Genomic DNA, 23,765 nt, shown 5'->3' on the forward strand with positions numbered 1-23,765 from the left:
GAAATGTCTGCACAGAGACTGGTATGTCTCAAACCCTACTCTCCCACTCAGAGAGATATTTGTACACTGCCTGGTGTCTATGTCCCATCTTTCTCTGTGAGATATCTGTACATCGACTGGTGTGCCTCAGCTCCCCGCCCTCTCTGAGGAGATATCTGTACATTGGCTGGTGTCTCTCAATTCCATCTCTTTCAGGGAAATATCTGTACACTGGCTGGTGTCTCTCAGTCCCCTCACTCTCTCAGGGAGATATCTGTACACTGATTGGTGTCTCTCAGTCCTCTCTCTCTCAGGGAGATATCTGTATACTGACCAGTGTCTCTCAGTCCCCTCTCTCTCAGGGAGATATCTGTACACTGACTGGTGTCTCTCAGTCCTCTCGCTCTCAGGGAATATCTGTACACTGACAGGTGTCTCTCCGACCTCTCTCTGTCTCAGTCAGATATCTGTAACCTGTTCAATTATCGATCAGATTTGATGTGAAATAATCCGAGTTTGTGTTTGGTGATTGGAGAAGTATATTTGCTTTATCCCCAGAGTCGTTACAGGACTTTGCGAAACTTCAGTGAGCTGTTAACCATCTGTCTCTCGTAGTGTTCATCAAAATCTTCATTCTGAGAAACTGTGAAGTGATTCTTCCAGTCTCCAACCTGACCTGTGAGCGAGTGAAAGAGAGAGGGTGAGATATAGAGAGAGAAACAGAGCGAGAAAGGGTGTGAGATGGAGGAAGAGAGTGATCCAGAGAAATGGGGAGAGAGAGAGACGATGAAACAGGGACAGCAAGACGAAGGGAGAAAAAGAGGGACAGAGAGAGAGATAGAGAGCGAGATGGAGGAAAAGGGAGATGGATAAAGAAAGAGACCGGGAGAGGAACAGATAGTAACAGAGAAAGAATGACAGGTATGGAGCCATACAGATGGGGAACATTGAGTGAACCCGTGACAGATAGTCAGGGAGATAGAGGCAGAGACAGGTTGATATAGAGAGACAGAGGGATAGAGAGAGTGGTAGACAAAGGGAAACAGAGCGAGTTAGAGTGAGGGATTGACAGAAAGAGAGTTTGACAGACAGATAGATGGAGAGACAAGGTAAGTGAGATAGTGAGAGAGAGAGAGAGAGACAGTCAGACGGAAAGGGTGAGCGAGACAGTGAGTGAGAGGGAAAGAGAGAGTGACAGAGAGAGGGACAGAGATAGAGAAAGTGTTAGGGAAGGAGAGAGTGGGGAAGAGAGAGGGAGAGAGTGTTTAAATTGATTTCGGTGTTATTCCCGTGCTGATGTGTTTGGATTCACCTCATCCCATCCATTCCCTGCCTGGGATCAACATTCCCCTCGCCCCCTGTTGACGGAGGCTTGGTGACTTCCTGCAGTGTCTCTGGCCAATGGTACCCCCCCCCCCCCCAGGATGTTGATCGTGGGGGATTCAGCGATGGTGATGTCATTGAATGTCAAGGGGAGATGGATTTCGACATGGACGGCTTCAGTGTCTGAGGAGTTGTGAAAGGTGCGGAACATTGTGCAGTCAGCAGCGAACATCCCCACATCTGACCTTTCGATGGAGGGAAGGTCATTGATGACGCAGCTTAAAATGTTTGGCCATGATGTGGAGATGCCGGCGTTGGACTGGGGTGAGCACAGTAAGAAGTCTTACAACACCAGGTTAAAGTCCAACAGGTTTGTTTCAAACACGAGCTTTCGGAGCACGGCTCCTTCTTCAGGTGAATGGAAAGGCTTGTTCCAGAAATGTTTATATAGACACAGTCAGAGATGCCCCGGAATGCGAGCACCTGCAGGCAATCAAATCATCAAAGATGCAGAGAGAGAGGTAACTCCAGGTTAAAGAGGTGTGAATTGTCCCAAGCCAGTTCAGTCGGTAGGCCTCAGCAAGTCCAGGCTTGTTGGTGGGGGCCGAATGTAATGCGACATGAATCCCAGATCCCGGTTGAGTCCGCATTCATGCGTGCGGATGAATGCGGACTCAACCGGGATCTGGGATTCATGTCGCATTACATTCGGCCCCCACCAACAAGCCTGGACTTGCTGAGGCCTACCGACTGAACTGGCTTGGGACAATTCACACCTCTTTAACCTGGAGTTACCTCTCTCTCTGCATCTTTGATGATTTGATTGCCTGCAGGTGCTCGCATTCCGGGGCATCTCTGACTGTGTCTATATAAACATTTCTGGAACAAGCCTTTCCATTCACCTGAAGAAGGAGCCGTGCTCCGAAAGCTCGGGTTTGAAACAAACCTGTTGGACTTTAACCTGGTGTTGTAAGACTTCTTACTGTGCTCACCCCAGTCCAACGCCGGCATCTCCACATCATGACTACCAGAATAGACATTCACTACCAGAATAGACATTCACTACCAGAATAGACCATCATTATTAGAATAGACAGTCACTATCACAATAGACAGTCCAATATTAGAATAGTCACTACCAGAATAGACAGTCACTATCAGAATAGACAGCCTCTATTAGAATAGACAGTCACTATCAGAATAGACAGTCACTATCAGAATAGACAGTCACTACCAGAATAGACAGTCACTATCAGAATAGACAGTCACTATCAGAATGGACAGTCACTGTCAGAATAGACAGTCACTGTCAGAATAGACAGACACTATTAGAATTGACAGTCACTATCAGAATAGACAATCACTACCAGAATAGACAGTCACTATTAGAATAGACAGTCATTACCAGAATAGACAGTCACTACCAGAATAGATAGTCACTATCAGAATAGACAGACACTATTAGAATAGACAGTCACTGTCAGAATAGACAGTCCTTATCAGAATAGACAGTCACTATCAGAATACAGTCACTATGTGAATATACAGTCACTATTAGAATAGACAGTCACTACCAGAATAGGCAGTCACTATCAGAATAGACGGTCACTGTCAGAATAGACAGTCCTTATCAGAATAGACAGTCACTATCAGAATACAGTCACAATGTGAACATAAAGTCACTATTAGAATAGACAGTCACTACCAGAATAGACAGTCACTATCAGAATAGACGGTCACTATCAGAATAGACAGTCAATATCAGAATAGACAGTCACAATTAGAATAGACAGTCACTATTAGAATAGACAGTCACTATTAGAATAGACAGTCACTACCAGAATAGACAGTCACTATCAGAAAAGACAGTCACTATCAGAATAGACAGTCACGATTAGAATAGACAGTCACGATTAGAATAGACAGTCACTATTAGAATAGTCAGTCACTATCAGAATAGTCAGTCACTATCAGAATAGACAGTCACTATCAGAATAGACAGTCAATACCAGAATAGACATTCACTATTAGAATAGAGAGTCACGATTAGAATCGACAGTCACTATTAGAATAGACAGTCACTACCAGAATAGACAGTCACGTTTAGAATAGACAGTCACTACCAGAATAGACAGTCACTACCAGAATAGACAGTCACTATTAGAATAGACAGTCACTATTAGAATAGACAGTCACTATTAGAATAGGCAGTCACAGTGCGACAGTGCGTAGTTCTGGTTTTCAGACACATGTCCCCCGCAATATCCAGATGAGCATGTATCACCGAAACACCAAAAGTAAAACAGATGCTCTCATTCATTAGATCTTGCTGTCTTGCAACTTGGCTTCTACATTTCCTACATTGCAACTTTTGACTACAATTGAAAAGTGCGTGAATGGTTTGGAAAGCTGCCTTTGGAAATCCTGAGGTTAGGAAGGGTGCTATATAAATGCAAACTCATTCATTCATGCCCTGACAGGGTTAACATCTCACATGGCACTAAGGCCAAGGGAAGTGTGAAATGCACCGTCATAGATTCTATATTTCTTTTTTTTAACACTGCCAACATAGATACTGGGAAATTCTACATTTTTCCTTGGCTCTAATCGCATGTTTACCTGCAAATGCTTCTGGCTAAAGGGACCAACTAGGGACTTGTAAAGCTCTGCACTCCGTATTCCTATTTACAGGCCAGAAGCAACTGGCTAGAAAGGAAAGGAGGAGAACTGAGTGGTTTGCAATTGCTTGCTCACAAGGAGACAACCCTTAACAATGTTCATAATAACACAGGCATCTGGGCATGCAAATCCAGGCCTAATGGACTAATTTAGTTGCACAGTCCTGGGGAAATACACACAATTTAGGAACATAAATGACAGAAAATCTCCTGACTGTGTCATCTGCTGAGTGACTTGGGACATCGAGGGATGGAATACCAAACGTGCAAGGAGAATGCAAAAGGTTCAGCAAGATATAAAGGGACTGGCGAGCATATTAGCGCCACTGCATAAAAGATAAGAACCATGAACGGCACGGTAGCAGTGGACCACACAGTAGCACAGTGGTTAGCACAGTTGTTCCAGAGCTCTAGGGTCCTAGGTTCCATTCCCGGCTTGGGTCACTGGCTGTGCGGAGTCTGCACATTCTCCCGTGTCTGCATGGGTCTCCTCCGGGTGCTCCAGCTTCCTCCCATTGTCTGTGTGGATTCTGCAGGTTCACTGCGTGGGTTTTCTCCGGGTGCTCCAGGTTCCTCTCACAGTCCAAAGACGTTCAGGTTAGGTGGATTGGCCATGCTAAATTGCCCTTAGTTTCCAAAAAGGTTAGGTGGGGTTACTGGGTTACCTGGATAGGGTGGAGGTGTGGGCTTAGGTCGGGATGATCTTTCCAAGGGCCGGTGCAGACTCAATGGACTGCAAGGCCTCCTTCTGCACTGTAAATTCTATGCAATCAAGACGGGTTTTTTTTTTACAATAATTCAGCCCATAGGCAAATATAAATGATCTTTCCCTTATTATTGCTTCAATAATAAATGTCCAAATGGGTAGGAGGAGATCTTGTGGTGCAGTGGGTGCGTGTCCACACCTCTGAACCAGAAGCACTGGGTTCGATTGCCGCTCCAGGACACATATATCAAGGAAGGTGCGTTGATGACGTGGTCAGGCGGGTTGAATACGTCAACCTGCAAATCCTTCCAAACACACCAATTACTGGCAGGAAGAGCAGGAGAGACTCTTGGTCAACAGTACTTGATGTGAAATGGCGCCCCTCAAGCCCTTGACAGCAGACTAGCAACTGTTGAATGTTGAAGTAGGATACGCTTTCTGTAAACACAATCTTTCCCCGCCCTGAATCATTATCACAGAATTAAGAAATAAAATACCGTGGAAAAGGATTGAGAAAAGCCGAGCCTTTTTCTAGAAATAGTTACTGGAGATGTTACGAGAGATAGGCGGGATCCTCTGATCCTGAGGCGAAGTGTTGACGCCGTCGTAAACACGGTCGCATTTTACGACGGCGTCAACAGGCCCCCAGGATCAGCGATCCAGCGCCTCACAGGATGCCAGCACAGCACTGGAGCGACTCCCGCAGCTCCAGCTGCCGATACCGGCGTCAAATGGGCGCCAAGGGTCTGCGCATGCGCGCTGCGGCTGGTGCGATTTCGTGCATGCGCGTTACGACCGACGCGAACCCGCGCATGCGCACTAGTTGCCTTTTCCATGCTGGCCCCAACCCAACATGGCATAGAGCTACAGGGGCCCAGCGCAGAGTAAAAGAGGCCCCCACCAGAAGAAGCCGGCCCACCGATCGGTAGGCCCCAATCACGGGCCAGGCCAGGGCGGAGGCCCCCTTGGGGCCGGACCCTCCCTCGCCACACCAGGCTGCCCGCCACAGGATGAACGCTGAGGTCCTGCCAGGTAAGAATCCCGCCCAGAGTACCAACTCTCCAGAATTCAATCGAATCCCTACAGTGCAGAAGGAGGCCATTCGGCCCACCGAGTCTGGAAGAGCACTCTACCCAATCCCCTGCCCTATCTCTATAAATCTACCTAACCTACACATATTTGGACAATAATGGGCAATTTAGCACGGCCAATCCACCTAACTTGTACATCTTTGGACCAATCCACCTAATATGCACATCTTTGGACTGCGGGAGGAAACCGGAGCACCCGGAGGAAACCCACGCAGACTCGGGGAGAATGCGCAAACTCTGCACAGTCACCAAAGGCTGGAACTGAATTTGGGTCCTTGCCACTGTGAGGCAGCATTGCTAACCACTATGGCACTGTGCCGTCCTTTATATGTAAAAGTGATCACAGTCCCAGAGGACCACATGCAGTCCTCCACTTTGGGAGAGAGCAAACTGGCAGTGATTTAACCCGAGAGTCACCACACCACACCGCAGCACGGTGGCACAGTGGTTAGCATTGCTGCCTACGGCGCTGAGGACCCGGGTTCGAATCCCGGCCCTGGGTCACTGTCCGTGTGGAGTTTGCACATTCTCCCCGTGTCTGCGTGGGTTTCACCCCCACAACCCAAAGATGTGCAACTTAGGTGGATTGGTCATGCTAAATTGCCCCTTAATTGGAAAAAAATAATTGGGTACTCTAAAATTTTTGTTTTTAAAAGGTTTGAGAAGGCGTAAATAACTTCAGCCAATCCTCGAAGTTGGCATCGCTTTGCATCATGAACCAGCTACCCAACCAACTGAGTTAAACAACCACCGTCTTCAGGAATTAAAGGTTAATTTCCTGGACACAGCTGTCGACAAAAGCAAGATTAAAAATCATAAAGGCACTCAAACCAAAAGTGTGTTCTGATTTTATTTTCGCACTTTCATTTGTTACTTCGAAAATATCAGCGATTGGTTGGAGGTGGAGAGACGGAATGAAGGGAATCCTGACAGGAGTACTGGCGGAGGGGAAGCAGTAGGTGAGGAAGGGATAACCCAGTCAGGGAACTAACTTTATTCATTTTTTAATAAAATTTAGAGTACACAATTATTTTTGTCCAATTAAGGGGCAATTTAGCATGGCCAATCCACCTACCCTGCACATCTTTGGGTTATGGGGGCGAAACCCACACAAACACGGGGAGAATGTGCAAACTCCACACGGACAGTGACCCAGAGCCGGGATTGAACCTGGAACTCGGCGCCGTGAGGCAGCAGTGCTATCCACTGTGCCACCGTGCTGCACCTAACTTTATTCTTACTCTTTATTAGTGTCACAAGTAGGCTTACAATAACACTGCAATTAAATTACTATGAAAATCTCCCAGTCGCCACACTTTGGCGCATGTTCGGGTACACTGAGGGAGAATTCAGAATGCCCAATTCACCCAACACGCACGTCTTTCAGAACTTGTGGGAGGAAAGCGGAGCACCCGGAGGAAACCCACGCAGACACGGGGAGAACGTGCAGACTTCACACAGACAGTGACCCCCAGCTGGAATCGAACCTGAGTCCCTGGTGCTGTGAAGCAACAGTGCTAATCACTGTGCTACCGTGCCGCCCATTTGCACACTTAGCTTTCATTCTCACTGTAATCCCAACCAATTTTGAGCAGGATCACGGAAGGGAACCTTGCCCATAATCTTTAAATAGCTAAACATACAATTTAAATCTTTCTCTGGAAGAGGAACAGACAACGGCATCTTTGGATTTTTACAAAAAAATTCAATACATTGTTCTGTTGTTCAATCATTTGAGCGTCCAACATTGAATTGAACTCTAACCTCAACTGAATTTATAACTCCATATTTTGTTTTTAAAAAGTTACGTGATTAAAAACCTCTTTTAAAAGTCAGAAAATCTGCAAAGGGAACAAAGGTGGCTTTCCTGCACACATGGCACAGTCATCAATCGTAGGTAGCCAGGGGAGACCGAGAGATCGACCGGTGGTGAGACGGGCAAGCTGCAGGAGGCATCAGTTGTCAGAGGCAAAGCTCGGAGAATTGGGGGTGGAGGAGAAAGGGATGTCAGGGGTGCACAAAACCATCAATCAGTGGCGGTTCCGGTAGCCCTGGGAGGCATCGATCACGGGGAAGCTGAGCCTGAAACATCAAACAGGTGATAAAGTGTTGCAGATTGAAGCAGAAGTGCGAAAGTGTGCAATTCCAGGATGTTTCAACAACAAAAAAACCTCAGCTTTGCCTTTATCCGCCGCGTTGCAGAGGGGCGTGGAAGAGAAGGAAGAAATTTAACTAATTGATATCGGCAGAGAAAAAAACATGAGGGAAACTAGGGGGGCCTGAAAATCGACAAATCCGGTCTACATCCGAGGGTTCTGAAAGCGGTCACTGCCGAGATAATGGGTGCGCTAGTTATGGTTTACCCGATTTCCCTTGAGTCTAGAAGGGTGTTGGCAAATGTAAGACTGCAAAGCAAACAAGGCAAGAGAAAGCAGGCATCCACGGGCCCTGGGCTAGCCTGACATCAGCCATTCATAAAACGCAGGAATCTACTATTAAGAAGGACAATACATTTAGAAAATGACAGTGCAGTCAAACAGGGTCTGCATGGTATTATAGTAGATAAATCGTGTTTGCCAAATCTATTGAGTGTTCTTTTAGAGGATGTAACCGGTCGGGTAGATAAAGGGGAACAAGTGGATGCAACACACTCGGATTTCCAAAAGGTATTTGATCAGGTCCTGAGCAGAGGTTTAACTTGTGGAGTTGGGGGTAAAATATTAGTGTTGGGCGGAAGATTGGTTAATGAAAACTCTGGCATGGGGGAGCCTAGAGACCGGGGTGCTCAGTGGTGGACGGGTGGTGGTGATGTGCCAGGGCTATGGCAGTAGCCGCGGAGGGGTGGGTGGGGAGATTCCTGCCAGAACTGTGGGAGAGTGAAAATGAGATGAAAGGAGTTACTCACATGCACAAGATTTAACGGTCTAAATGACATGAAAAACAGAATTCCAGGTGAACGCAACTCAGGCTTAGTTATGGGACAATAACACAAATTAAGGGACGTTTGATCACCCTGACTGGACAGGAGGATACTCGTCGCACATGATCCTCGGGGTCACGTACAGATGCCGGAGGCACTGAACCAATATTGTGCCTCCCTCTTCACTGTAGAATACACTGAAAAACTACCAAGAACTGCAGTTAATGCAGAGGAACTTGGTGCAATAACAATCACGAGGGAGACAATTGAATAAACTGATTAAAGGCGGATATGTCTCCGGGACCTGTTGCCTGCACCCTGGGGTATTAATGGAGATGGCAACAGACATAGTGGATGGATTTGTTATGAAATTTCAGAATTCTTTGGATTCCCAGTGAATTGGAAACACACTAATGTGATGTCCCTATTCAACAAGAGAGAGAGGCCAAAAGTAGGAAATTTAAGATCGATTACCTTGACCTCTCTGGTGGAGAAGTTGTTGGAATCAATCATTAAGGAGGAGATGACTGAACATTTGGGAAGACAAAGCTCAATCCACGATTGTCAGCGTGGATTTATGAAGGGTAAGTCGTGCCTGGCAAATCCGCTTGAGTTCTTTGAGGACGTAACCAGTAAGGTGGATAATGGGGACCCTGTGGATGTGGAATATCTAGATTTACAGAAGGTGTTTGACAATGTGCTGCAGAAAATATTGACCCAGAAGGTGAGAACACAGGGGATTGGAGGAATAGTGCGACATTGGATTGAGGATTGGCCGACTAACAGAAAGCTAAACGTTGGGATAAATGGGTTCTTCTCTGGCTGGTGAACAGTAAGTCGCAGAGTCCCGCAGGGATCAGTCCTCGGAGCTCAGCTACTTACAAGCGAGATAAATGATATGTAAGCAGAGACAGTGTAACATAACGAAATTTACAGCTGATATCAAAATAGGTGGGAAAGCAGGGAGCGAAGAGGAGATAAAGATTTAACAGAGAGATATAGATAGGCCAGGAGACCGGCCAAAATTTGGCAGATGGAGTTTAATGTGAATGTGAGTAACGTCATCAACTTCGGTCGAAAAAATGGAAAGGCACATTATTATCTAAAGGAAATCATATTCAAGACGCGTCTGGGCAGAGGGACCTGGGTGGCTTTGTTCATGAATCACAAATAGTTGGTGTGCAGATGCAGCGCGTAATTAAAATGGCAAATAGAACTTTTGCGCGCGTTTATTGCGAAAGGAATGGGTATCAGAGTAGAAAAGTGTTGTTGCAATTGTGTAGGGCGTTGGTGAGACCACATCTGGGGTATTGTGTCCAGTTTTAGTCTCTTTATTTGAGGAAGGATGTAGTGGCATTGGAGGCAGTTCAGAGGAGGTTCACCAGATTGATTCCGGGGATGAAAGGGTTGACACCTGAGGAGAGATTACACAGTTTGGGCTTATACTGGCTGGAGTTTAGAAGGTTGAGAGGGGATCTGATCGAGGTGCATAAAATACTAAAAGGGAGTAATAAAGTAAACGGAGACAAAATGTTTCCCGTCGTGGAGCAATCGAGGTCACAGATAGAGCATGAGAGGCGGTAGATTTGAAACTGGGATAAGGAGGAACTACTTCTCGCAGCGGATGGTAAATTTGTGTAACTCACCTCCACATAGTGCGGTGGAGTCTGAGTCATTAATGGTTTGAAGAAAGAGATAGATATATTTCTGAAGGTTACAGGCATATTGGGTAAAGAAAGTGATATGGATTTAAGACCAGGAAGAGATCAGTCATGATTTGCTTGAAAGGCGGAGCAGGCTCCAAGGGCTGAATGGCGCCTCCTGCTCTTAATTCCTGTTCCTGTGTTACTAGGTTCCCATTGATTTGAAACTGAACAGGACCCAGCCATCTCAACACTGTGGCTCCCAGAGCAGGTCAGAGGCTGGGAATCCTGCTGGGAGTAACTCACCTCCTGACTCCTCCCAAAGCATGTCCGCCATCTACAAGGACACAAGTCAGGAGTCTGACGGCACCCTCTCAACTTTGTCATGTGAGAGTGCCTTTAAGAAATGAACGTTTAAGCAATGCACCTTTAAGAAATGCCGTGATGTCAGACTGTGTGTGAAGGTCGGCTTTAAGCTCAGCCATTTTGACGTTTTTAGTTTCAGTTTGAGAGAGCAGCTGAAAAGTGGCTGGCTGGTTTGCTGAGATCTGCCGGAAGGATAAGAGCTGGCCTGGTGATTTCTGCAAATCCAAAGACTATAACTATATTTAATGTAACCTGTTTTGCTCCTATTTTTGAAGGGTTGAATTCTCTTGGAGGTTTAAAAGAACAGTTTGCAGGATTGGGTAGTGTTGTATTTTTTTGGGGTTATCTTAGAAGTAAGTGGTGTTAAGAGATCCACTGTTTATTTTAAAAGGTTATGTTGAGTCCATGGAATAAACATTGTTTTGTTTTAAAAACCAAGTGTCCATAATTGTTATACCACAACTAGGGAACAAACCGTGTGCTTCAAAAGCAACAAATCATTAAAGTGGGGGGGGGGGGGGTTGAGTGGACTCCATGATACATGTTTGGGTTTTGAAAACACCTCTCCCATTACAATTGTCCTGGATCAGTGCGGCTCCCAACAACACTCGGGAAGTTCAACACCATCCAGGACAAAGCAGCTCCCGCTCGATCGACGCGCTAACCCCCACATTCCACATCGCTCCCTCACCCACCGATGCACAGCGGCAGCCGTGTGTCCCGTCTACAAGATGCACGGCAGCCACTCTCCGAGGCTCCTTTGACAGCACCTTCCAAACCCGCCACCTCTCCCGCCCAGAAGGACGAGGTGCAGCAGAGGCACAGGGAACACCCACCGCCTGCAGGTTCCACCTCTGAGCTCCCCCATTCCCACATACTCACCATCCTAACTGGGAAATATATCGGCCTGTACTGTCGATGGGTCAACATCGCCAACCGCCCTCCCGACCAGCACTATGGGTGTACCTACACCATACTGGACTGCAGCAGTTCAAGATGGCGGCTCACTCAACACCTTCTTAAGTGGCAATTATTAATAGGAAATACATTCTGGGCGGGGTCAGCGATGTCCCACATCCCGTGAATGATTTAGTACAAAGGCGGCACTTACAGCTTGAGCCTTTCCTGGTGTGTGTGTTTGTGTGAGAAGAGGGAGACAGTGTCTCAGGGAGCCTCCCCGCTCTGCATGCTCTACACTGACCCTTTCAATGGCTGGATCGTCTCTCCCAGTCCAGAATAGAGGCGGTTCAGGGCGTCGGTTCGGGGAGGCTCAATGCGGCCTACCCGGAAAGGCTGATCCTGGGAGTGGTCAGGGCTCAGGCCCCTCAAAGGAGTGAAAACTTAACCCTGACGCAGCTCCCCACCCCTCCCGGATCTCTCCCCCTTGACCCCTGGAACCTACCATTGCGCATGAACCTGGAGATGTTCTGGTTCATGACGCTCGCCGGAAGGGTGGTGTAATTGGCCATCGGATTGTCCTTCATGACCTTGAAGGAGGAAAGGTGAACGATCTTCTCAATTACGTCCTCTTCGAGAACTTTCTCCATGAACTCGGCCACCTTCAGGATCTCCCTTCTGGGATTCTATAGGGTGGAAATAGACCGGACTTAGAGACCTTATGGGTCATTGAGACAGGGGGGAATGAATAACCAGAATCGGGGGTCCGGGGGAACAGCAGGACCGAGAATCGAGAACCAAGGTCAGGGGTCAGTAAAAGAAGGATTGGCCTTTCAGACCAGTGGTCAGCGGGAGAGTGACTGACCATCCAGACCAGGTGTCACGGAGATAGCAGGAGCGAGAATCCAGAACCACGCTGAGGGGTCAGTAACAGAAGAACAGGGCATTAAGACTAAGGGTCAGGGGTCAATGAGAGAGGAATTGAACATCCAGGTCAGAGGTCAGTGACCATCCAGAGTGAGGGACAGGGATCATCTCTAACTCTCTCACTATCTCATGTCTCTCTTGCTGTCTCGCTGCCCCGCTGTCTCTCTCTCTCTCTCTGTTGCTGACCTTTCTCCCTCTGTCTCTCTCTCTCGCTGACCTTTATTCCTCTGTCTCTCTCTCTCGCTGACCTTTCTGCCTCTGCCTCTGTGCCTCTCGCTCTCTATCTCTCTCCCTCTCTCTTGCTTTGTCACAGCCTCAAGACCTCCATCCTCCTCCACACTCGGTCCCTCGCGCTGCCATTACCTCCTTTATATCCTCATAGAAGAGGAAGAGAATCCGATGTTTGTCCGCTTCTGTTTGACCATCCCTTCACATGGTCGTACCAGGGACCGAAGCCCACTGAAATAGAGCAATAACAGACACAGTAAGATCCCGCTGAGTTTCTCCCTGTTCCCAAAGACAAGGTGTTGGATACTCCGCAACCCCAGTGCAGAAATCGCGGCTGACACTAGATAATCTAGTTTGATGCTGTAATTGGGCCCACGCCAGTTCGGCAATTCTCCGGGCACCGAAAAGCTGCATCACGGGGGAGTACGCCGTGCCATTGCCAGAGGCCCGCCCAGCGATCCTCCGCTCCCGACTGGCAGTGTTCCTGACGGCGTGGAACTAACCTGGTATTGCGGTCGGTTTGCTCCATTCGCAGCTGCAGCCGCCCTGGTCAGGGGCGGGTGGATCGGAGGCAGCGTGGGGGTGGTGGGGGGGGGGGGCGGTGGTGGTGGGGAAGGGGGGTTCGGCGGAATTAAAGTGCGGCGGTTGAGGTTCGGGCGAGTGGCCGATCGGGGTGTCACCTTTGTGGGTCTATCTCCGTGGTCCGGGTCCGCCATGGAGCACGGCACGGCTGCAGGGGACCACCGCTCTGCGCATGCGCGGCCTTTGACCCGGAAGTGCCGGGGGCCCTATCTGCAGCTAAAGCTGCGAGATTCCCTCCGGGACCCTGCTCGCCCCCTGCAGGGCGAGGAATTCGTGTCCCTTTCATCCAGGATTTTCAGGAGTAAAACTCCACCATTTTGACGCTGGCGTGGCAACATCGTCTCAATGATGGTAATTATCCCTTTGGTGTAGGAGGCTATGGAGTGAACTGATAGAGGTCTATAAAACAATGAGGAGCATTGATGAGGTAGACGGTCAACATCTTTTGCCAAATGTGGAGGTGTGTGGAACTAGAGGGCATAGGTTTAAGGTAAGAGGAGAGAGATGCAAAAGAGGGGAAATGTCTTCACACAGAGGATCCTAAGCATCTGAAATGGGCTGTACCACAGCGTGGAGGGAGCTTCACTCTGTATCCCACCCCGTGATGTACCTGTCTTGTGAAGATTTGATTGGAACAATGCAGAGGGAGGTTTACTCTCTATCTAACCCCGTGCTGTACCTGTCCTGGGAGTGTTTGATGGGGACAGTGTAGAGGGAGCTTTACTCTGTATCTAACCCCGTGCTGTACCTGCCCTTGAGTGTTTGATGGGAACAATGCAGAGGGAGGTTTACTCTCTATCTCACCCCGTGCTGTACCTTGTCCTTGGAGTGTTTGATGGGGACAGTGTAGAGGGAGCTTTACACAGTATCTAACCCCGTGCTGTACCTGTCCAGGGTGTTTCATTGGGACAGTGTGGAGGGAGCTTCACTGTATCTAATCCCGTGCTGTACCTGTCCAGGGAGTGTTTCATGGGGACAGTGGGGAGGGAGCTTCACTCTGTATCTAACCCCGTGCTGCACCTGTCCTGGGAGTGTTTGATGGGGATAGTGTAGAGGAAGCTTTACTCTGTATCAAACACCGTGCTGTGCTGGTTCTATGGGAGTGGTCATTGAGGTGTTGTTGATGTGCGGATAAATCTCACCTTTACCCTCCATGAATTTTTGTGAGAATTTCTGCCAGGTTCCCGGCTCCGGCATCAGGTTACAGGTGCGATGGAAATGAAAATATTATACGAGACTATCCTTCGCGTTACGAGCGACTAATATTGTCTAGGAACAGGAAGAATCATCAATTAGTAAATCCCCCTGTTTCTTTCAATCCATTGTTCAGAAGTTTGTGGGAGCAAGTGATGGACTCCCAGAGTTTGGAGACTGATGGAAGATGGGAAGGTGTCTATGTGAGGGAAAATTCATTTTCGTAATATTTCTACCACAATATTGTCATCATGTCAGATGCGGGGAAGGAACTTTCGTGTGTGAGCATGGGGATAACTGGCTCAATTTAACTGGAGGGGAAGGTCAAATTATTAATGTAGGTGTGCAGGTAAATAGTTGGAATAGTAAGGCATGGGACCGGGGTGGAGGTTGGTCAAACTTCAAACCATATTTTTAAGTTTGGCAGATAAGAGCCATGATTTTAAACTTGCCTGTTAGGACTTTAAAGGAAACATTTACAATTGGGAGATCGTAAATGTGTGAGGCAAAATAGTAAGTTTTCTTTAGAAAAACAACACCCATCAGCTTAGTCAGAAAAGTGTTGATTAAATCTGGGAAAGGGAATGTCTAATGGGTTGTAGATGCAATAGAATGGGAGATTAAATAGGGCGAAACCAACATTATTAATGTGTGACTGAAGGCATTCGTGACCGTTTGCGCTCAAACCAGACGTATGACCAGTGATTTTGGCATCACCCTCGCAGGGGAATTATGGGTGAGATTCCCCGAAGAGCAGCAGAGCATTTGTGGTAATATTACGGAAACTCCTCTGGATTAGAATATCCATAAGGAGTGTTGCCATCAAAAGGGTTTTTTTCTCAGAGTTTATTCAATCAAATAAAATTTAGGACATGTTTGTATGGCGTTGGTGACGGTGGAAAGGTGTTATTACATCTGTAGATGAATAGATGCTTAAATTTAACATTTTAAATGACCGTAAGTGATCTTGGATTTTTACTTATGTTGAATTGAGACAATTCCTCATAATGGACAAATTACAAAACGTGGTGGCAGCTTGTTCCCAGTTACCCGCTGGAACACGGCATCAAGAGTCACAACATTCCACAGTTTGGTGTCTGAGGGCGTGTGTGTGTGAGAGTCACAGAGTTTGGAGATTGAAGGACGGGGGAGTGAGTGAGTCCCACAGTTTGAACGCTGAGGGAGGGAGTTGTGAGTGAGTCCCACAGATTGGAGACTGAGGGAGGTGGGAGTCAGGGAGTCCCACAGTTTGGAGACTGAGGGAGGTGGGAGTGACGGAGTCCCACAGTTTGGAGACTGAGGGAGGGGGAGTGAGGGAGTCCCATAGTTTGGAGACTGAGGGTGGGGCTGTACGGGAGTTTTGAACAGGGCGAGGGATGAAGGGTTTACAGGGTCGATGGGGGTGATAGGGGGGAGGGTGGTGAGCGATGTGTCCCGGGTCCCTACCTTACAGTCCTGCTCCCAGAAGGATTTGGGAACCAGTTGGATCGGGAGGTGAGTTTTCATCATTCTCGGAGATGCCATTTTCGCAAGTACACCTGTACCTGCAGTGAAATGGAGATGTTACAACATTGCGGTACAATATTCTTGCTCACATTGTAAACCCCACGCTCCCCATGGTTCGGGTCCTCCATGTACACCCACTCTCACAGGGGTGCGGGTCCCCCATGGGCACCCACTGTCCCCGAATGGGCAGCGACTCTCCCCGGGGTACCGGTCTCCTCACGAGCACTCACTCTGTCCTGGGTACAGGTCCACCCCCCCCCCCCCCCCCCCCCGCCACGGCACCTGACTCTCCCCGGGGTACGTGTCTTCCAGGGCCACCGACTCTTCCCAGCGTCTGGAACCCCAAGGGCACCGACTCGTGCCGGGGCACGGGTCCCTCCAGGGGCGCGGACTCTCCCCACTGACACTCGAGTCTGCTCTGCCCTCAATCGCGCCTGTGGCTAATCTTTACCCTCACCTTTGCCTCACTCACCTTAACTTTGATTTCCCCATCAGCCTCCACAAATCTCTCGATCTATCTACTCGGTGACTGAGCGACCCGCAGCTCTCTGGGGGTACGGGGTGGGGGGGGGGAAGATTTCCAAATATTCACATCGCTCCGAGCAAAGAAATTTCCCCTTCGTCTCAGTCCAAAATTGACGACTGCTTACCCTGAGACAGTGAACGTCCCCCTGCCCCCGTGACAGGCGCTCCAGCTGGGTCGCAGGGCGGGGGGGGGGGGGGGGGGGGAGGGGGTACTGGAAACAGTCCCTCAAAAATGTCGTTGCCTTTCGTTTCCCTACACCTCTTTTGCCTGGCATCATCGTCCACCCTCCCTCGGACAATCTGATCAATAGTTTGGGTATGTCCTTCTAACACAGTAACCATAAGGATACTAGCCCTCTTCTCAGCACAATCTCGCTCAGCATCTTGCCGAGCATTTCCATTTCAGCTGTCCAATGTCTGTTTAACTTGTCGGGTTAAGAATTTGAGCCTATTATCCAAATCATCCCATTCTTAATTTCATAGCCGGTGGATTTGTTCTGAATAACCATAGCAGGGCACGTCTGTGCTAATTTCAGCCATTTTTCAGGGCCCTGGGCTCTACAGGCTAGCTCCATGCACCCATGGTTACTGTTCACCCACCAATCACTAGTGAGGGTGGTCCTTCCGGAGCTGTTCTCAGAGCTCCTATTATATTTCATGTACACCACTTAGCTTGTTCCACCCACAGGTGATACTCTTATTGATGGGTGGACCCATTGCATGCCATCCTCACATTTGCCTGCATCTGGTGGGAGAGCCACATATATCCGGGGGACCGTAGAGTGATAATCTGGCATCTGTGTTTCGGTCCTTCCCTGTCCACCCTGAGCCGAGAGATCCCAGATAGCAATGCAGGATGGAGGTCATTCTGGGGGCGATCAAGGTAGCACTTGTTAATTCTTATTAATACCTGATTCTATTTTCCTTTCCTTTGCTAGAATGTCGTCTCACACACATTTTTTTTTAAAACGACAAGAAGTACGTGAATGAATAATGAAGGTCCAACAGTGTCATGCAAAGGGTTGTTGGGCGATGAGTGTTTAAGGGGCTTGAGTGGGGAAACGGTATCAAGTGAATTTCCATTCGATAATGGCGGGAAACATTTCTTCCGGGGTGTCTCAAATAATAATAGATGGCGGTGGTATGTAACAATTCTTCTAACCAGTGGGGGAAAAGAAGTCTGTCACGTCGTTACAAAAAACATTTTTCGGGGGTATGTGCCAGCTTTGGAGTTCGCCCTTCCTTGCCTGTGAGGGGTGGTATCTGCACCGTCTGAGGAAAAAGGAAAGGGCGGGAGAGGAGAGGAAAACAACTGTGTGTAGTCTTCCCACTACATTTCGGGGAGCCAATGTGCGAGTCCCTTGGAATGTGGCAGCTGTCCTTATTGTCGGTGGACTGTGGCACAGTATCACAATACACACTTCATCCCACAACACAATGGAGTGTCGGAGGACTGTGGCACAGTATCACAATACGCACTTCATCCCACAACTCACTGTGGTGTGTCGGGGACTGTGGCACAGTATAACAATACACAGGGGTTGTTTAGCACAAAGCTAAGTTGCTGGATTTGAAAGCAGACCAAGCAGGCCATCAGCACGGTTCGGTTGCCGTAACAGCCTCCCCGAGCAGGCGCCGGAATGTGGCGACTAGGGGCTTTTCACAGTAACTTCATTTGAAGCCTACTCATGACAATAAACGATTTTCACTTTCACTTCATCCCACGACACACTGTGGAGTGTCGGGGACTGTGACACAGTATCACAATAAACACCTCATCCCAAATCACACTGTGGAGTGTCGGGGACTGTGGAACAGGATTTTCTGGGTAGATAATAAGCCCTTTTTCAATTTGATGATGCATGGCGTGGGTGGATAAAGATATTTACAATTCGGACCGTGATGTCCTGATTGCTCCTCAGCGGAGGGAAGCTACATGAGAGGGCTTTTGCTGTCCGGTATCCGCTGCGTTGCCACCTCTGGCAGTGAGCGCCGGTTCAAGCGGTTATGGTGCCGGTGCCAGGGGCACCATAGGGGGTAATGTTGGTGGGTGCCCCATCATTTTCGTCAGGGTCCACTGGGTCGGGTGTTTATCTCTGAGGCCCTGAATATTGGGGCAGTGACCGGGGGTGTGTGTGCTGGCCCCGGGGTACCGGGTGGTGGTCGATAACCTGGGGTACAGGCTGTGGAACCTGGTTAAGTTCAGGTGGTGAGTAATGAGGCCCCCTTGTGGCTGAAATAGTCCTTCTGGGGGGACATGGGTGAAAATTTTGCTTGGAGCTGAATTCCTTCGTTGGTTCACATGGTAGCACCCGGTTTTCTTGTTGTCTACCATGACATTGTACACCGAAGGGTTGGCCTTATCTATGAATAGGCTCCGGACTATTTGGGTGACAGGAGCGTACCAGGCTGAAAGACACTGAGCATTATCTGTTGCCCAACCTCATATTCGATGAGTTTTACATCACCTTCAAAGTCGGCCTGATTTTGCTGCTTCCGTTTGGCCTTCTGAAGGGCTGCGGACCGTTGTGCGGCCTGTGAATTTTCCGGTGTCGCTCTCACGGCATTCTCGTGAGTGAGGGCCGTGACTTCGGGCCCCGATTTGTTCGTGCACTACCATTCTCTAACGAGATACAATTTGTAGCAGATGCATTATCTAAAGCACAGGTACAAACAATTAGTAGTGAATTTGCTGAAGGTGCAGATCTCAATCTCATGTCAGTCAATCTCATTTCTACCCGACCACCTGTATCAGATAGGAAACCACAAGTTATCAAGAAGATACAAGAACGTACCAATGAGGTAAAATCCGTGGAATGTGTGAAACATAAAAATAGTGATGCTCATGTCGGTCGGCATGGATCCCAACGATCCTAACGAAAAAAGTGTACATATTTAAACAAAAATGATTACAGAAAGCAATGGACAGCCAATCTGATCCACATCTCGCACAATTGAGTTACAAATTGTCACATGGTAAATCACCAGCAGAATTACTCATGAATAGAAGGTTGTGTACCACACTTCCATACTTGGGAAAGGAGGAGGAGAATGCAGTGGTACTGCAGGAAATGCAAAACATTGAAGCAATACAAAAGCAGTTCTATGACAGAGTGTCGAGAACTTTACCACGGCTGAGTAGTGACGACATTTTGAGAGTAGAAGATTCAGGCAATTGGTTGAGAAAAGCCATTGTACTTGAAGAAATGGCACTTCGCTTCTACAGTGCACAGACAGAGGATGTTTTAAGAAGGAATCATCGCGCAGTCTTGAAAACCAGAGAAGACTTTTACAACAACGCGATGGATAACGAATCTGCATCAGAAACAACGTCAGCTGCAGTGTCAGAGAGTTCAGCAGTTCCTGAGCATGAGAATCTCATGAAGAATATTGAATCTCCAAGTTCTGAGCAGCAAGGTCAAACTTTGAGAAGATCAGCCAGAGGCAGAAGGAAACCGGATCGACTCAATATGTAGATTTGAACTATTTGTACATACTGAATTTGCTGTTTTTGTGTATATATACATATGTTAATATACAGTTGTCAATTTATTAATTTATTCCTTCAAAGGAACGGGGATGTCGTAATATCAGGTTTGTGTTGTAATTCACTGATCGGCCACTAGGAGTCTTATTGGCATCAAAGTGAATGCCAGAGTCAGGTCAAGTCGGACTGACCAGGGATGTTGTTTATGCATCTTCATCGGGCAGACCACACCAAACTCTACGTTGCGCTTGTACAACGCTGTCTTGGCTCGACCGAAGGCTGCCCGTCTCGTCAGGTCCTGGTCTATCTGTATACCCTGATCATCCCACTCCACATCCCACTTCTGCTTGGCCCACCTCAGCACCTTCTCCTTCACTTGGAAATTGTGAAAACCGATGGTCACAGCTCTCGGTGGCTCATCCGTTCTCGGTTTCGGCTGGAGTGATCGGTGGGCCCTGTCGAATTCATACTGGGAGGGATCCTCCCGCTCACCCATCAAGCCAAATATTGATGAGGGATTCTGCCTCCAGCCCTCCATCCCCTCAGGCACACCCACGATGCTCAGACTGTGCCTTTCTGACCTGTTGTCCAGTTCTCTACCTTGGGTTTCAGCCCTCTGTTTGTCTCCGCCACCCTCCACAGCTCCTCATCCTTTGAGGTGATCTGGACGCGGGATCGTCACAAAGCCTCGTCCACCCCCGCCGCTTACTCCACCTGCTCCCACACCACCACCAAGTCCTCACTAACAACTCTCTCACTGGGACAAGGATCTAATTCGCCCACGCCTAAAGCGAGGCCACCATCTCCATCCAATGCCTTTCACAATGCTTCACAAACAACCCCTCGACATCCGCCACCATTACTTCCGCTATCTTCTCCATCGTGATGGTCGCCACAACACCGCCCCCCCCCCCCCCCCCCCGACTGACTCTCTACCGCCATATTTCCTCCCACTGTAACCCTCACCACGCTCCGCGCTAGACTTTCCCTCGCCCCCTTTCTCCCTGAATTCTGCTTTCCGGATTTTGACTTTCTAGAAATGCCCCAAACATTCTCACAACTTCTCACAAAAGCTTTTTCCCCAAAACTGGGTTTAAACGGCCTAAAAGAGACTGATATGGCAGGAGCCCCCAAAACTGGTAACTCCACCTACAGGCCACAACCGGGAGTGCACAGCAAACTGTTGAACAAGTAGTTTGAAGGGAGGGAGACATTTTCTTTCACAGTTTTTATTCTCTTTCTGTTAAACAGGCGTTACTATAGTTGTTGATTCTTTTAAAGTAATTTTGTATTTTATTTATGACTGAAGGTAATTATTTAGAGGGGAACATAGATTTGGTTATTTGTTTCAAATCTGGGAAACTGTTTCAATATGCACGATATTATTATATATATTTTTGTGTGACATGTTTTAAAATGTTTGTCTGTTTTAATTTAGGTTCTGATCATAAGACATGCAAAGCTCTCCCGGGGCTTGATATTGTCGCTGTCCTCATAGCCTCTGATTTCTTTTTTGATTTGTGTTCAAACAAACACTGCAGTGCAGAAGAGGCCATTCGGCCCCTCAAGTCACCACTGAGCCGCAGAGAGAACACCCTACCCTAGCCCACGCCCGCATTCTATCCCTATAGCCCCACCTAGCCTTTGGGAACTATGGGGCAATTTCAAAAGGATAATCCGCCTAACCTGCACATCTTTCGACTGTGGAAGACGTCAGGGGTAACTGGAAGAGCCTGTAGCAGCGGGTTGGCAGTGGTTAGCACTGCTGTCTCGCAGTGCCAGGGACCCGGGTTCAATTCCAGCCTCGGGTGACTGTGTGGAGTTTGTACCATCCCCCCGTGTCTCCTTGGGTTTCCTCCGGGTGCTCCGGTTTCCACCCAAAGTCCAACGATGTGCGTGCAGTTCAGGTGAATTGGTCACGCTAGGTTGCTCCTGTGTCCAGGGATGCACAGGTGGGGGTCCGGGGTTAGGGCGGGGGAGTGGATCCAGGTAGGGTGTTCTTCCAGAGAGTTAATGTAGAAATGATGGGTCGAATGGTCTCCTTCTGTACTACAGGAATTCTATGGTTCTATTCCATCGTTCTGGGAAACCGATGGAGACACGAGGAGAAGACACAAATTGCGTACAGTCGCTCAAGCTGTGAATTGGACCCGGGTTCCTGGTGTTTTGAGTCATCTGGGTGACATCATTATTTCACAGTCCGAGATCAAATAAAAATAGAGAAAATGGATCAAAAGCAGGCAACCCGGCCCTTCGATTTAGGTTGCAACATACATAGTATATGTGAATACTTAACCATTCGCACTAAAGGTCTGCATGTTTAATTAATCCATCCAATCATTACAAAGGCACGTATGTTATCTTGCAATTAGTGACATTGATGGTCTGATATCTGGGTGTAGCCATCAAATCCCTTTTGCTATCAGCAGAATTACTGCGGCCATCACAATGGCACCTAGTTACACATTTTAAAACAGACCTTTAATTGTAACATATGCAGTTTCTGTCCATGAAAACTGGTTTCTCAGAGACACACTGTGTCCTTGTAATGTCTGTTCCACATGGGAAATCCACAATCTGAATTCAATATTGAACTTCTCCAGTAAAATTATGGAACAATAGATTTTAAAATGGTTCTGCTTCTGATATCTACCTCGCACTGCTTGCGTACAGGGCGACACCACTGTCCACTGGCATGTTGCCGGCTCAACTGCTGATGAACAGGGACCTGCCTACAACACTTCCAGCCATACACGTGCCCAACCTGGATCGACTCACGGTGCTGCAGAAGGTGCAGCAGTTCCGAAACCAGCAAAAGCAGGACTATGATGCTCATGTCACCGATTTGACAGTGTTATCCCCGTTAGACACTGTCAGGATCAAGATACCGGATGGTGACTGGTCTGTTACAACTGTCGTTGTTCGACAGGCTGAGCTCCGCGTGGATGTTGCACCTATGGCTGATGGTTCTGTTGTGCGACGAAACAGACGGCCCTGTGCAAAGATGCCTGCCCACAACCGTTTCGTATCCATTCCCGTCCATTGTTCTGCCACCTCCTGACACCTCGAACTACGAGGCCACGAGTCAGACTCTTATCCCGCCTGTCAAGGCGCCGTCGTCCACACGAACACCTCTCTGGCGATCGGCAAGGATCAGACGCAAGCCCCACAGACTGGACTTATGAACATTTGTTTTGTTTTCGATGTTCTTTGTTGTCACATTAGACAGCTGTCTTCGCATGTGCCACCGGTTGTAAATCTGTTCATATATGCTACCACATGTATGTATGTTCCCATCTGCCAACAAAACACGAAAACGAGGAGATGTCATGATATGCAGACATGCAGATAATAATACACAGACAAGCACAGACAGACAGCTAATTGACACAGAGAACAGGGCATGTCCAATGAGGAGGCAGGACACTCAAGGATGGTATGTCGCTATAAAAGGCACGAGGCACTCTCACTCCACTTCTTTCCACTGATGAACTCTACAGGTTGAGTGTGGGTGCAAGTACACTATCACACCTCCAGCACGTGGCTAAGAGCTAATCTGGTTCAGTCAGGCTGGGTAACCACACGTATGTTGGCAGAGAGCCGAGCTCATTGAGAACTGTGCTAACTGTCCTACTGGTTTAATACATCAGATTGAACTAACTTCAATGACTGGAGTATATTCGTCTTAAAGCTGCATCCAGTCGCAGCCCGTG

At 48.2% G+C, this 23,765-nt stretch overlaps 1 pseudogene; it reads right to left on the bottom strand.

Moving 5' to 3' along the window:
• Positions 1-531: 531 nt before the first annotated feature.
• LOC119954804 overlaps positions 532-23,765 on the bottom strand; it is a 68,550-nt pseudogene continuing 45,316 nt past the window's right edge.

Source organism: Scyliorhinus canicula, chromosome 20 (assembly GCF_902713615.1).
Source record: "Scyliorhinus canicula chromosome 20, sScyCan1.1, whole genome shotgun sequence".
Classification (NCBI taxonomy): domain Eukaryota; kingdom Metazoa; phylum Chordata; class Chondrichthyes; order Carcharhiniformes; family Scyliorhinidae; genus Scyliorhinus; species Scyliorhinus canicula.